The sequence below is a fragment of the Dromaius novaehollandiae genome, chromosome Z (genome assembly GCF_036370855.1).
Source record: "Dromaius novaehollandiae isolate bDroNov1 chromosome Z, bDroNov1.hap1, whole genome shotgun sequence".
In the NCBI taxonomy this organism is placed as follows: domain Eukaryota; kingdom Metazoa; phylum Chordata; class Aves; order Casuariiformes; family Dromaiidae; genus Dromaius; species Dromaius novaehollandiae.
This window is the reverse complement of record NC_088132.1, coordinates 43,931,721-43,944,526: the sequence shown is the minus strand read 5'-3', so window position 1 is coordinate 43,944,526 and position 12,806 is coordinate 43,931,721.

Genomic DNA, 12,806 nt, shown 5'->3' with positions numbered 1-12,806 from the left:
AATGCATGGCTGGATTTGGTTCAATTTTTTAAATTTCATTACAAATATAAGAACAATTTATCTAACTTCTTTTTTTAAAAAGCAACCACACCAATGACAAAGACCCCGAAAAAACAATAAACATTTCATATGGATATATACTCTATTAAAAAATAAAATAATTATTTTAAGCAGGAAAGCACTTCTACATATAACCAGCAAAAATGAGCACAGGTACAATGAACAGGACATTACAGTTACATACAAAAGACGAAAGGGAGAAATTAGTATGTATTTGTTAAAGATTACAGTTACATTTGATATACATCATTGTGAATCATTATATATACATACATCTCTCACTGGATGCTATATTCAGAGACACAAACGAGTGTGTGGGATGCCCTTGTACTCACTCATGTTTTTTTAATATTCCATGTGTTTCTATACTGCATCGTACCAGGCAGAAATTGTATTGTTGTTCATTCAGAGATTTTTTTTTTTCCCTAACCTTCTTGATATTTCCTCATAGCAATCACTGTCACAGCCTTTTACTTTCCCTCTGGGATGGCAGGAGGTGGTGAACAGTTGAGGTAAAAATCCATATTCTGCAGAGGAAAAAACTGACTTCTAAACTAGCTATTGAATTTTTATATTGAGCAGTAGATAAAAAAAGGAATTTCACGAGCATGGACTTAAGCATCTTTCAACTATGATATGGGCAAGATAAAGCATCATAAAACATTTTTAATCTCAAATTTCCTTTTCTGAGAAGCAGAAAAATAGGCTTAAAACAAGAAAAGCCCCCAAACAGAAGATTTTTGTTTGTTTGTTTGTTTTAAAGCTATTTTAAGTGTTGTTATTTTAAATAGGCACACCTTATTACAACCGTGTTCTTCAATCTGTTTTTGTTCTGGCTAATGTTACATTAACCTTATGTATAAAGCTAACTGGCACCAGCGGTACCACTTACTAAAACCAATCTACAAAAAACACGCAAAGTATAGACGATTCAGAATGCTGCATTTCTGGTAGCCTGCAGAGATGTACAGCTATAACAGAAGAAGCCTTTAACCACCCAGTGGACTACAAAAATAGTCTCATCCTTTGGAGAGCAGCAGAGAGGAGTGCACTCCTTAAATTAGGCACCAAATATAGATGTCTAAATGAAGCAGCTCCTCTCTGTAGGCTACCTAGGGAAACAATGGAGAGAAAGGAGTTGCACCCAGGAGTGCTTCCGAGCAGCTTCTCTCTCTCCATTAGACACACAGGGAGCCTTGGGAGCCTACCTGTCTTCGTTTAGGCAGCGTTAAACCAGCAAACAGCAAGAGATCTGATTCTCTATTAATTTTTCTGTTCACTGTTACCAAAAAAAAAAAAAAAAAAAAAAAAAAAAAAAAAAAAAAAAAGCCTGAGGAAGTCCTCTTTCTAATGCATGAATTAGTACCACAAACTAATGCATGAATTAGTACCACAAAGCTGAGCTAGAATTTCTCTTTGCCTCTTGAGATAAAGAATAAAAATGTCTAAGAACCAGAAAATGTTAGAAAGAACATCCCAACTCCTTCCCCCCTGCTCCTTTTCTATGATTGGTGGTTCTCTTTTAGATGAGGTTTATGGACATTGCTGCAGAGGTGAACGCACTGAAGAATTAATTTATGCATCTGTACATGTGTGCCTCTGAATTGATCTTGTTCTTAAAGTAATTAGGAGGAAAATAGATAAAAGGCATCTGCTGAAAAAGAAAGTCTTCCAGAAATAATGAAAAACAAACTGGAATAATGTTAACTTGAAAATGGCTTTGAGAAACAAGTAGCATGATTTGTCATAATGTTAGTCACAGATCTCAGAAGTCATTAACAGAATGTCATATATCTGTTATGGCAAAGGAAGACTTTTTTTCTTCTGTGTGAAACTTTAGATGAAGATGACCTGTCATTTCTTGTAGAAGCATTGGCATGTTCTATGAGCAATTACAATTCATACAGGACCAACACTGTGCTTATGTATTAAAGTAAACCTTGTTAATCTCATTTTAGGGATATAAAAGCAGACAAAGATTATGGGATTTACCCAGGAAATCACAGCTGAAAATAATCTTGAGCTAAAGGGGCAACAAGGACTTCAATTTGCATGGCTGTGCAGCAGCAATGGATCCAAGGCAATTGCAGCATTCCTGGTTTTCACGGTACTAGACTGTCAGTAGCTCAAAAAAGTGATGAATGTGATTTTTCAATGGTACAAATGGAAGAGGAAAGAAAAAGAAATTGTAGTTTCTTCTCTTCTGGCACTCTCAAGACATTGACATTTATATTACATTTACATAAATGCAGAGCCAATCAATCAGTTCATACTTGAATGATACAAATGAGAATGAAACACAGTGATGCTATATTACATAATGATATTCAGTTCAAGGCAGGGAGAACAGGAAGGGGTTCTGTGCTCTCCCAGGTCCATGGGATGAAGAAAAGAGCTTATATGAAAAAATTTGTTTCAGATTTCTGACTTAAAGCAGTGGACATTTAAGGGTATGTGAACTTGTAAACTAATTCCTATACAGTTTGAAGATTTTCTAATGTTAAAATTCCTTAAAACATCTCCATTCAGTAACAAATAAAATGGTTAGGAAAACTGGCAAGTAATTATTGTTCATGCACCAACAACTGAAAACAGGTTGTTTACAACGCTTCTCTGTTATGGTCCACACATCACACACTTGCATATTAATCTGACTTTGCCAGTGGAGCCAAACCAAAAGAAAAGAAAAAAGAAAAAAATATCATGCAAATGAAATTACAGCATCCATTTTGATCTCCCTCTTCCCACATGTTGTAACCTGGAATAGAATCAAAGTGACAGACAGTAATAGACCACTAGCTCTCAAACTGGGGAAAGTCAACTAGAATTACCACAGTATGAAATCAGATCAAGCTGCTTAACTAGGGTGTGTGTGTGTGTGTGAGTGAGTGTGAGTGAGAAGCCAGTGTCCATGCAGATCCAATTTTCAAACACTGGCCTAAAGTTAACTCTGTTGTAAATCCTGTAAATTCATAGCTAACAGGAGATGAATTTAACCCGAACTGAGTTATGGAAGAATTGTAACATATTAGAGCAGAGATAGAAAAATCCCATCATTAGGAAGGGCTAAAAGAGAAGTAATGCCTGTTGAATTCTTGCAAGCAAGAATGATCCTGCCAGTGGAAAACAGATTTGCTAGGTCCAGTGGAAATGCAGGCTGAGGCATAAACCACACTGGAGAGCTGAGGGACTCCACTAAACACAGTCCCCAGTAGACTGTGTTTCTGTGAGTATCTAGTTAGCAATGTCAGCAAGAGAAAAGAAAAAAGAATACAAACAGTATTGCTCAGTACTGTGCAACAATCCTAGTTGTCAAGCAAAGCTTTTATATTTCCATTTTTAACACCATAATCAACATGCCAGAACTGCACAGAACAAATTAGAGCTGTTAGATCATTTCTAAAATATTTCCTTCATTCAAACACAATTATATTCTTGTTTCAAGCAAATTATAAATTCATGCTTTATCACATAACTAATATGAACTGCATTCTTCTCAATCTATTTATGCAAAAAGTTACAATATAACCCTGCCAAAGCATTAGTACAGAACTTCGTAGGTTCGCAGTAGTAAGTTATTCTGTTATCTTCATAGCAAAACAGATAATAGAAATTTGCTTTTCAAGTTTGATGTGCAGGAGAAGGCAACTGCCCCAGAGTGTTTTCATGTTCTATCATCCTGTTTAAAATGCTATTTTTCATATGCGAAACAATTTGAGGAAGTTTTTTTCTGTTTCTGATGACGCTGTGCTTTCACAAATGTTTATGAGTTATGATGGTGTGGCCTGCAGCCATTGTGTGTTTTCCAGACTGAGATTCAGCACTAATTTCTGGTGCCTGTTGTTAATTCAGTTCAACAGTGGTTTTTGTCAGCTGGCTTTGCAGTCGATCTGTGGAAATATCTACACCAAATCTCCAGCAGATTGTAAGAGCAGCTTGTCCAAGGGTATGTTGTACATGTGCTTGAGGTTTTGAACCCTTTTAAAAATGAAGTTTCACATGTATTATCCATGCATACAGTTACATATTTGCTGTTATGTGGTTACTGTTTGCTGACAGACTGCAAATCACAGATGGTAATTCTTTCAGAGATTCATGAGAATTGGAAAATGATTTTGCTACTTAATTTATAAGATTTGATAAACGATGTCAATGAAAATATTTTAAATGTTGTGGGCCAAGTCATTTCCTTCAGAGGAAAAGATAAATTCTCTGTGATTGATCCAGTCTTTGTGACACATCTAGCAGGCAATGATCGTTACTTCAGAGACAGGGGTGACCAGGCAAAAGCAAGTTTAACACCCAGAGAGATAACTTTCCTATTGTTAGTTTTGATATAAAGAAAAATACAAAAAAAAAAAAAAAGCTATCAAGCAAATAGGGAACTCAAGAGAATACCTGATTTTGCCCTCTGTCCTCCATGAGCTTCAGTTTCAGGATCCTGCTGCTATTCGTAAATAAATGGAGCCCCATGTGAAGTGGAAGTGACAATGTGGTGGAATAAACACATGTAAAACATTTCAGAAATACAGCAAGATGAAGATATCCCATGTATATTCTAATTACCAGTTAAGTATTTGCATATACAAGTTACAAGCATATTCATGTAGACTGAGACGCAGGTATATATTTTAGTCATAAAAATTTAAACAAGCATAAAAGATTATTATATCCTGGGATTTTAGTACAACTATCATAAATAAAATAGCTGCTATCTGAAATTGGATTGTACTATTTTTTCATTTAAAAAATAAAATTTACTGTACACACTACTGAGAAAAAAGTTAAGACACTAGTCAATAAAGATGACAGCAGATATTCTAAGTGCTATCATATACATATACACACATATAATTAAAAATGAAAGTGTATCAAGAATATTTATTCTACTGAAGTCGACAAGAGTACACATTTAAGTGAAAGAACCTTCTGTTTCCAGCGCTTTCTCATCTGAATGTTGACACTGATTGTTCTCTCGTACGTATATATATGCATGGATGCACACTGTACATTGGTAATAAACAGTGCGAGCCGATACTGTGACTTACTTGCACTTGTAAAAATTAATAGATTGTTTAGTTATTTTGAAATTATATTGTCTATACAACCATCACAGAATTGCACCAGTTCATAAATACACAAATCTAAACACTGATCCATGTGTTTAGTGACCTCTGAAACAATAGATCAGGGTTTACGGATCTCTTCCGGAGATTACAACATGGTGCTGAGACAAAAACAACTTTGGCGGGGCTTTTAATACTTTCAAAAGAGTACAAATGCTTTGGCCAGGAGAGTCACAAAACTGTCTGTCAGCTCAAATCCTTTTCTGAGCATCAGGAAGCAAAATCAGCTCCTTCCTTCTTTCCATTTAACTATAAGGCAAAGCACTATGGCTCCGTGTGAGCCCTCTCTGACCAAACTCCCAGGGTGCTATCACACAGGCAGCACTGGGCAGGAGAACGGCACTGGCAGGAGGGCCGCAAAGACCTCAGTGTTTATCTTCCCCGTAAAACGTCTTGGGGAAGTCGCAGCAGGGCTGCACCTGTGATCAGATGGTCTCCCACACTGTAGCCCATAAATCCCTTCCTGTCTCCTCAGATAAATGCTAGTTCAGTGATTCTCAAACACATTGGGGCCATCATTTGGACAGTATAAAAACAGTATATTGTGATTATCTGCTAGAGCATGTTATCCCATAACCATGCACATCCAGTTCCTGGTAGCTACAAGCAGCCAGAAAGGTCACATCTGAGGCTCTTTGTCGAAGTGCACAAGCCATCTGCTTCCAGGGGATACCGGAGAGATGATGTGCTCTATGGGGACTAAACCAAAAGTCCCAAGTCAGGCAGCTCTCCTACTGACTTAAAACAATATGACATTTGAAATTAATAGAAATTTTCTACACGATAAAATGCAACAGCAAATGTGTGTAAAGCACATAGAAGTCTCTCTGGCACTGCACACTATCTTAAGAACCAAGATGCCTTCTCGTACAAACATGCCTCTATAAAACTACCTGTCAAACTCCATAAAGCCTCTGCCTCATGCTCTTACAAATCCTTCCTGAAAACTCTGCCAAAATGACTCTGGTACTCTGTTATCTGATAACGATGAGACAGCTGGCAAGCAAAGATGACCCATTTTTATGCAAAACATGTTTATTTTACAGGCATTTCAGTCTCCCATAGTCCATCTATCCTTCCTACACAGTTCTGCTGCCTAACATGTTTTGTATAATCCTACATTAGATTATACAAGCATTTAGGACAGGAAATGTTTTTCTTTTCTGAAAGTACTTCTCAGAATGATCCCCAATTCTTTGTCAATCTAGAATTCACCAGATCAAAATTATAAGAGCTACAATCTACAATAGTAATTTTATAAATAATGTAAGAAAACAAATGTGAAATGCCTTGAGTTAGTGATAAATAGATACTTTTAAATGAACAGATATATTTCTTCATTGAATAATGTTGATTTGAAGAAAAATTTAAATATATTAAATAAGATTTTAGTTCACTGACTTCATGTTCAAGCAGAAGTGTACAAAAATTAAAAATTCCCGTTGTTACATAATTCCCTGATGCAAAAACTTCTCAGTAAAACTACCTGAAAAAATTTTTTCAAGCTCCACAATATTAATGCCTTCAAATGCAATACTGATTGTGAAAGCCAAAAAGCTAACAACTGTTGCTGTTGACATTAAACCTGGCAGACTGTACTGTGCAAGTATCTTTATCCTCTACAGAAAATGCCAGTTGACTACAGACAGTGGAAACTTGGATTCCTCATTTGAGACTTAAATCCACTCTGTAATCTTCGCATTCTGTTAGTGAAGGAAAGCCATTAATTTCCTCCTCCTTCCTCAATCTGAACTATAAATTACTAACCAAAGTATGTTAGATAAATTTTCACAGAAAAGTTAACAGCTTCCAACTGATACTAAATCTAGCGACTTTTTTTTTTTAATATTTTCATAGGAACTGACATCATTTCAGTAGTTCTGCCTTTAGAAACCTAAGTCATCTAATGACTAACTATCCCCTTTTTTGTACTTAACATTATTCATTGAGAACTTGTGAAGCAGCCAAAAAATGAGAGTATGACAGAAGAAAGCACCCTGTCCAAGAGACAGTGGAACAAATGCATTAACAGAAGTCTGATGATACTTCATCCTCTAACCACAATCAAAGACAGGTTCTCTCATGAATTGGAAGTCTCCTAAAAGCAGTTAAAACAAACAAATAAGACAGGCAATAGAAACAGAAGTTACTTACTCTCCTGTTGCTTACAGGATCTCCCCGTACTTCCATTTCACGCTGCCTTACTTTGGGAAGTGACTGGCCAGACTGCATCATCTTCAGGCACTGCTGGGAGCAGGTTATCTGACTGGGCATGTGAATGGGACAGTAGGTAGGCCTGATAACACCACATTAATTTCTGTGCTGTATACATATTCCTGAAAAGATGCTCAACATATATGAATGTATATATGAAAGTTATCAGTATGAAAAAGGCCACCTAACTTCTACATTGGATGGGGCACTTAAAAGGTGATATCATATCAATAAAGCAATTTCTTTCACTGTTGGACACAGATATGCAAAATTAACAGAAAATCACTTCTGAAAGGCTAAGATAACACATTTGCAAATAAAAATACTAAAATCTCCAACAGATTAGCTTTCTTTTATGTGCTCAGGACAACGAATTCAAATCTGCATAAAAAATAGTGTTTATTGTGGCAAGAACTGGGGAGTGCTTTCACAGTTTCAATAAAGAATTTAATGCAAAACTGAAATTTTCTAGAAAAAGTCTGCATTGAAATTTTAATTCCTGATTTATTAATGTAATTTCTCAAAAGATATGCATACATGTGTAAAAGACAATTGCGTTTAGTAATACTAATGTGTAATGTTCATAAGAAATTGAACAGACACCAATTACTTAAATGCTATCTCTATTGTGACTATGCTGGTTTGATTTTTTTTTTTTTTTAATACAGAAAGTTAATAGTCTGAGACACACAAACACTGGTCATGTTTAAAAAAAACTTAATAACCCACGATCAAGATACTCTAAGGCTGGAATGCAAACACTCGAACACATAACACTCTCCACCCCTCATTTGGTTTTCTTGGTAGCACAGAAAAAATGCAAATGCTTGCAAGCATATGAGCCTCTTTACAATGAATATGTATTTTAGGATTTAGAACTGAACTTTCACAACATCTTTCAGCAAGTTTTGCCATTTTGCATCCTCTTATGATATTCCACAAAATTAGTCATTACCTCATACATCAACTAGGCATACATAGAAAGAATAAAAGGTTTACTCTTGCTTACAAGAGATACAGACAGAGGCTCAGCAACTTCTTTGCTCTTTCACTGCTCCATCTCAAAAAAAAAAAAAAAAAAACCAACAAAACAGTAGTTATCTGGATGAGGATCTGTGTCATTTAACAGCAATGGACTTTTGCATTTGCAAATTGCAAATACATACTTGAATTTTATGCATGGAAAGAGTGGCAAGGATTTTGAAGAATTATATCTTCAAAGATTAGTTTGTGTGAAACAAAGAATTTTTGCTGATAATCATCAATGATAGCTCAAAGTTGCATGAGATCATTTCTAACTGCAAGGCAATATAAATACATTTTTTAAGAGTTCTTTTTGTTAACCTAATGTAACATCAGCTCACAGCTTTTCAAAAACTTCTGCAATATTTGATGTATTTTCACTTGGATAACACAGATCCTGAAAGGTTTTATAACTCCTCTCCTGATGAACCAGAAATTTCACTGTCCGTTGTACATAAGTGTAATTCTAATTTTAAAGGCAGGTTATTACTAGAAACAACTTTATTCAGATATTGTAATTTAATCTGGACCTGTGGTATTATCACTTAGTAGTCAGATGATTATGTGATGAGAGTTAAAATTATGCAGCAGAAACTATGGAAACCTGTTAATAATCATTATTGTATTGAAGTGCTCCTCCTTTTTTTTCTTTTAGAAATAATGTCTACAATTTTTCTGATGAGTTGCCACCTTGCACTATAGTACCCTTCCTGAATTTGCTATCTTCTGTACTCTAGAAGAGTTGGGACTAGCTAGCATCATCTAATATGTTCCAAACTGCAGTGCCACAACGCAAATAGTATGTCATCAATACATGTTAGCAGATCACACTAACTTGTTGATAGCTTCAAAATACAGGTAGTGAGTGGGAAGCAATATAGCCATTTGCCTCAGAAGTGTAATATCATGCATAACAAAGGATAGAATATGAAGACTAGCTAAAAAAAAAAAAGAAAAGAAAAAGAAAAGCATACCAAGTATAAACTCAAAAAGGATGACAAAAAAATTATAATTGTTTAGGAATTTAATTACTCACACAGGGATATCCACCCTCAGTGATATAAGCAAGAAGCAAGTATTATCTTCAGACAGTCTTGCTTTAACACACATTGAGTATAGTATTAATAATATGCCTGTGTTTATAAATACTTTGAATACTGTCATTCATCAAACCATTTTCTGTAACATAATAGAAAATAATTTTTCAACAAATGAAATGGTATTTCATTCTTTTGATTAGACACACTAACTAATTCAGAGTTGGAAAGCATACAGAAATGTAGCCTGAAGGAGCTGTGATATTTCCAGATAGAAACCCTTCAGCAGATGACATGTGCCTCGTATATACAGTATCAGATTGCCTTCAACATCTCGCAGGGCACACAGGCACCCTTCTCTTTCCTTCCTCCCCTATATATGCAAGTTACTCCTCTCAATCAGAACAAGTCTCTTACAGGTCAAGTAAGAGTTAGACCCAAAGAGTTTTCAATGTGCCATGGTGATCAGGTGACAAATTTCCTGGAGCGCTCAGAGCGAGCTGTGGTCCAGCTAGCAGTGCCCAGGGAGCTTGCTGTGGGACAAGACTGCAAAAAGCACAATTGTTTAGCCTGCTGCTCTTTTGGCTCCCTTCCCCCTCTCATTCACAACTCGGTTTGGTCTTCATTGGTCAGGTAGGTTGCTTAGATTCATTGAAAAGAATGAATCTCCTCTTCCCACTGTCCACTTTCAGAAGAAAACTGGATGAAGTGAAAGGACATCAAGGGCATTTCTTCACTGAAAGTTAAAAAAGCAGTGAATTCAAAACTTGTAAAGAAAAGCTCCAAGGAAGAAAAACTTGCTGTTTTTTTTCTCACAGGGAGAAACAGAACTGAAAATACATAGGGGCTACCATGCTAGAAACAAATATTGATGAAGATTATCTGGGTTTTTTTGCATCACTTTTCTGTTTAAATGATGCTATTCATTCTTATCCCAAATGCTCACAGATCAGTAACAAGCTCTTTACTTAGCTCTTGCTTTTTATGTGTGATTTTATATTTGCTTTGTGTTGGTCTTATCTTTCATATTGTCAGAAAAAAAGGCACAATGTTAATAGATGCAATGAATTTGAAAAAGTAATTAAAATGTTATATTGCTTACTGCATAAAGTTGAAGAAATGCCTGCAGATACTCAATTACACAGTATAATGTCTATAAATACAGAAAGTGCACTGAGGTGAGTCTCCTGTTTTGAACTGGTATGTGTTTATTTTAAATTCCTCCTCATGCATATCTAGTTTGCACTACCCTTGTACAGAGTCCAGAAAGATAGGAAGAAAAATAAAAATTTAAGAAATTTAAGAACAGAGAAAGATAACTGGGCTCAGACAGATATTAAGGAAAAGGAACCTGACAGAATCCATCCTTTTTCTATAAGTAACTCAAGAAACAAATGTAAGTACCTAAATAAAGACAGATTTACATGCTTCACTGCAGATGCAAGAATGATATAAAACCAGCTGATCTTAGACTGAAAAATCAAAATTAAAATGACAATAAAAACAGAGGAAAGGGAAGACATTAATGTTAGTTTTGACACCCAAACACTATCAGTTTATATTTTCTTTCCCCAGATTTACCTCACTCCATTTTCTTTTTTTCCATTTAAATCTGTATTAACAGGCAGATAGAACAACATATCTCACTATAAGCAGAGCTAAACCTACACATAAACAGTACTAAGTCTCTTATCTGGAACTAGCTTTCTTACCAGTACTGATTTTTATCTCTCCTTATTGCTCTTGGACAAATAAGATGCATGGCATTATAAAATATGACTCTGAATTTATGAACACTTACATATAAGCTTATACTTTGTGTGTTGTTGAGTAAGTGTATTGAAAAGCATTCTCCTCTGCAAACGTTTTCAGGATTTAGACTTAGACTTAAGCATAACACAGGAAAAGTAATAACAATGCAGAAGCAAGGACTGATAAGATTATATTACTTTGGTGGATCACACCAAACTTTATAGATTCACATTTTTGAATCTACTTTGGTTTATGAATTTCTATCATTGCTAGAGGTCACAAGAGTAGATTCGAAAAAGCAAAGTTGTGCTAGCCATATATAAATTTCCTTTCTTTGCCATGATTCTTCTGCTTCCATCTATATTGGTATTTTTCTACACAACTTCACTTTCTCCCAAAGCTTTCTAGGAGGGGAAAAGAAAAGAAAAAAAAAAGCTGTATTTTTAACTGCTTAGCACTCAAACAATTAAAAATTCAGCATTTGGAATCCAGAGTCTCCTGGGTCAAAACAACTAATCAGGATGAAACCACTTTGTTAAGCCTAATCTTTAAAGCAAAAATTTATTGTTTCTCACCTAACTTGTGATTCAGGCTTGTGAAAACTGTAAAGATGATAAGGGCAGACGTATCTAAAGAACCAGTTCTGTGCAGAATACAATGCATTTCACTACAGCAGCTTAAGAGGACCCTATTTACTGCTAACAAGAACATCTTCCCTAACTAACAAGTCAAAAAATAGCACTTTAAAACAACATTCACCCCCTAGCAAACTGACTGGCATATGCAAACAATATTTTCAAATCTGTGCCAATGGTTTGTGTATTTCTGTTTTTAGTAAGAGGAAGGAATTCCACTTGTACACAGTGAAGCTTCTCTAACCATTGACAGAGATCATCTTCCACATTAGCAGGTTACAGTTACTCAAATTACAATATAGTATTTTGTTTTCATTTTTTTTAATTCAGCAGTTTTCCTATCTCAGAGATATCAATTACCACTTACTGCCTATTAATCAGTGTTGTCATTGTTTTCAATTAAAAAAACCTGACACAGAAACACCCAAGCTTAAAACTTAAAAAGTGTAATCCTTCCCACCATATTAAGTATAACTGACTCCTTTGAGGCCTTTTTGAAGGCTCCTGTCTAGCAAGCTGAAGGCAATTTTGTTTCACAACTGAAAAAAGAGCTTGTTTTAACTTTGGTATAAAGGTTGTTAAAAATACATTGGACTGGAATCTTTTTACATTATCACTCCTTTATGTTATCTATTAATTCTTTACATCCACTTGAAAGCCTTTCCCTATGCCTCTGGAGGGCAAAGTGACTTTGATATAAATTAAAGTCTTTATATTTTATCCTTTGCATTTCAGCCCTAAGACGCCATTAAACCCTCATACTTATATATTAACAACTATCATTAGTATTTTTGGCTATCATTAGTTATAATATATGCCTCACAGCTAGAGACAAAACACAATTAGGTGGAATTTTAGGACAAACAAAATCCTTAAATATAGATTATTAGCCTATGAAGAACAGAAGCATATTCTCCACATAGTGATATTCTTCTCCTGCTAAAATAATCACGCACCTT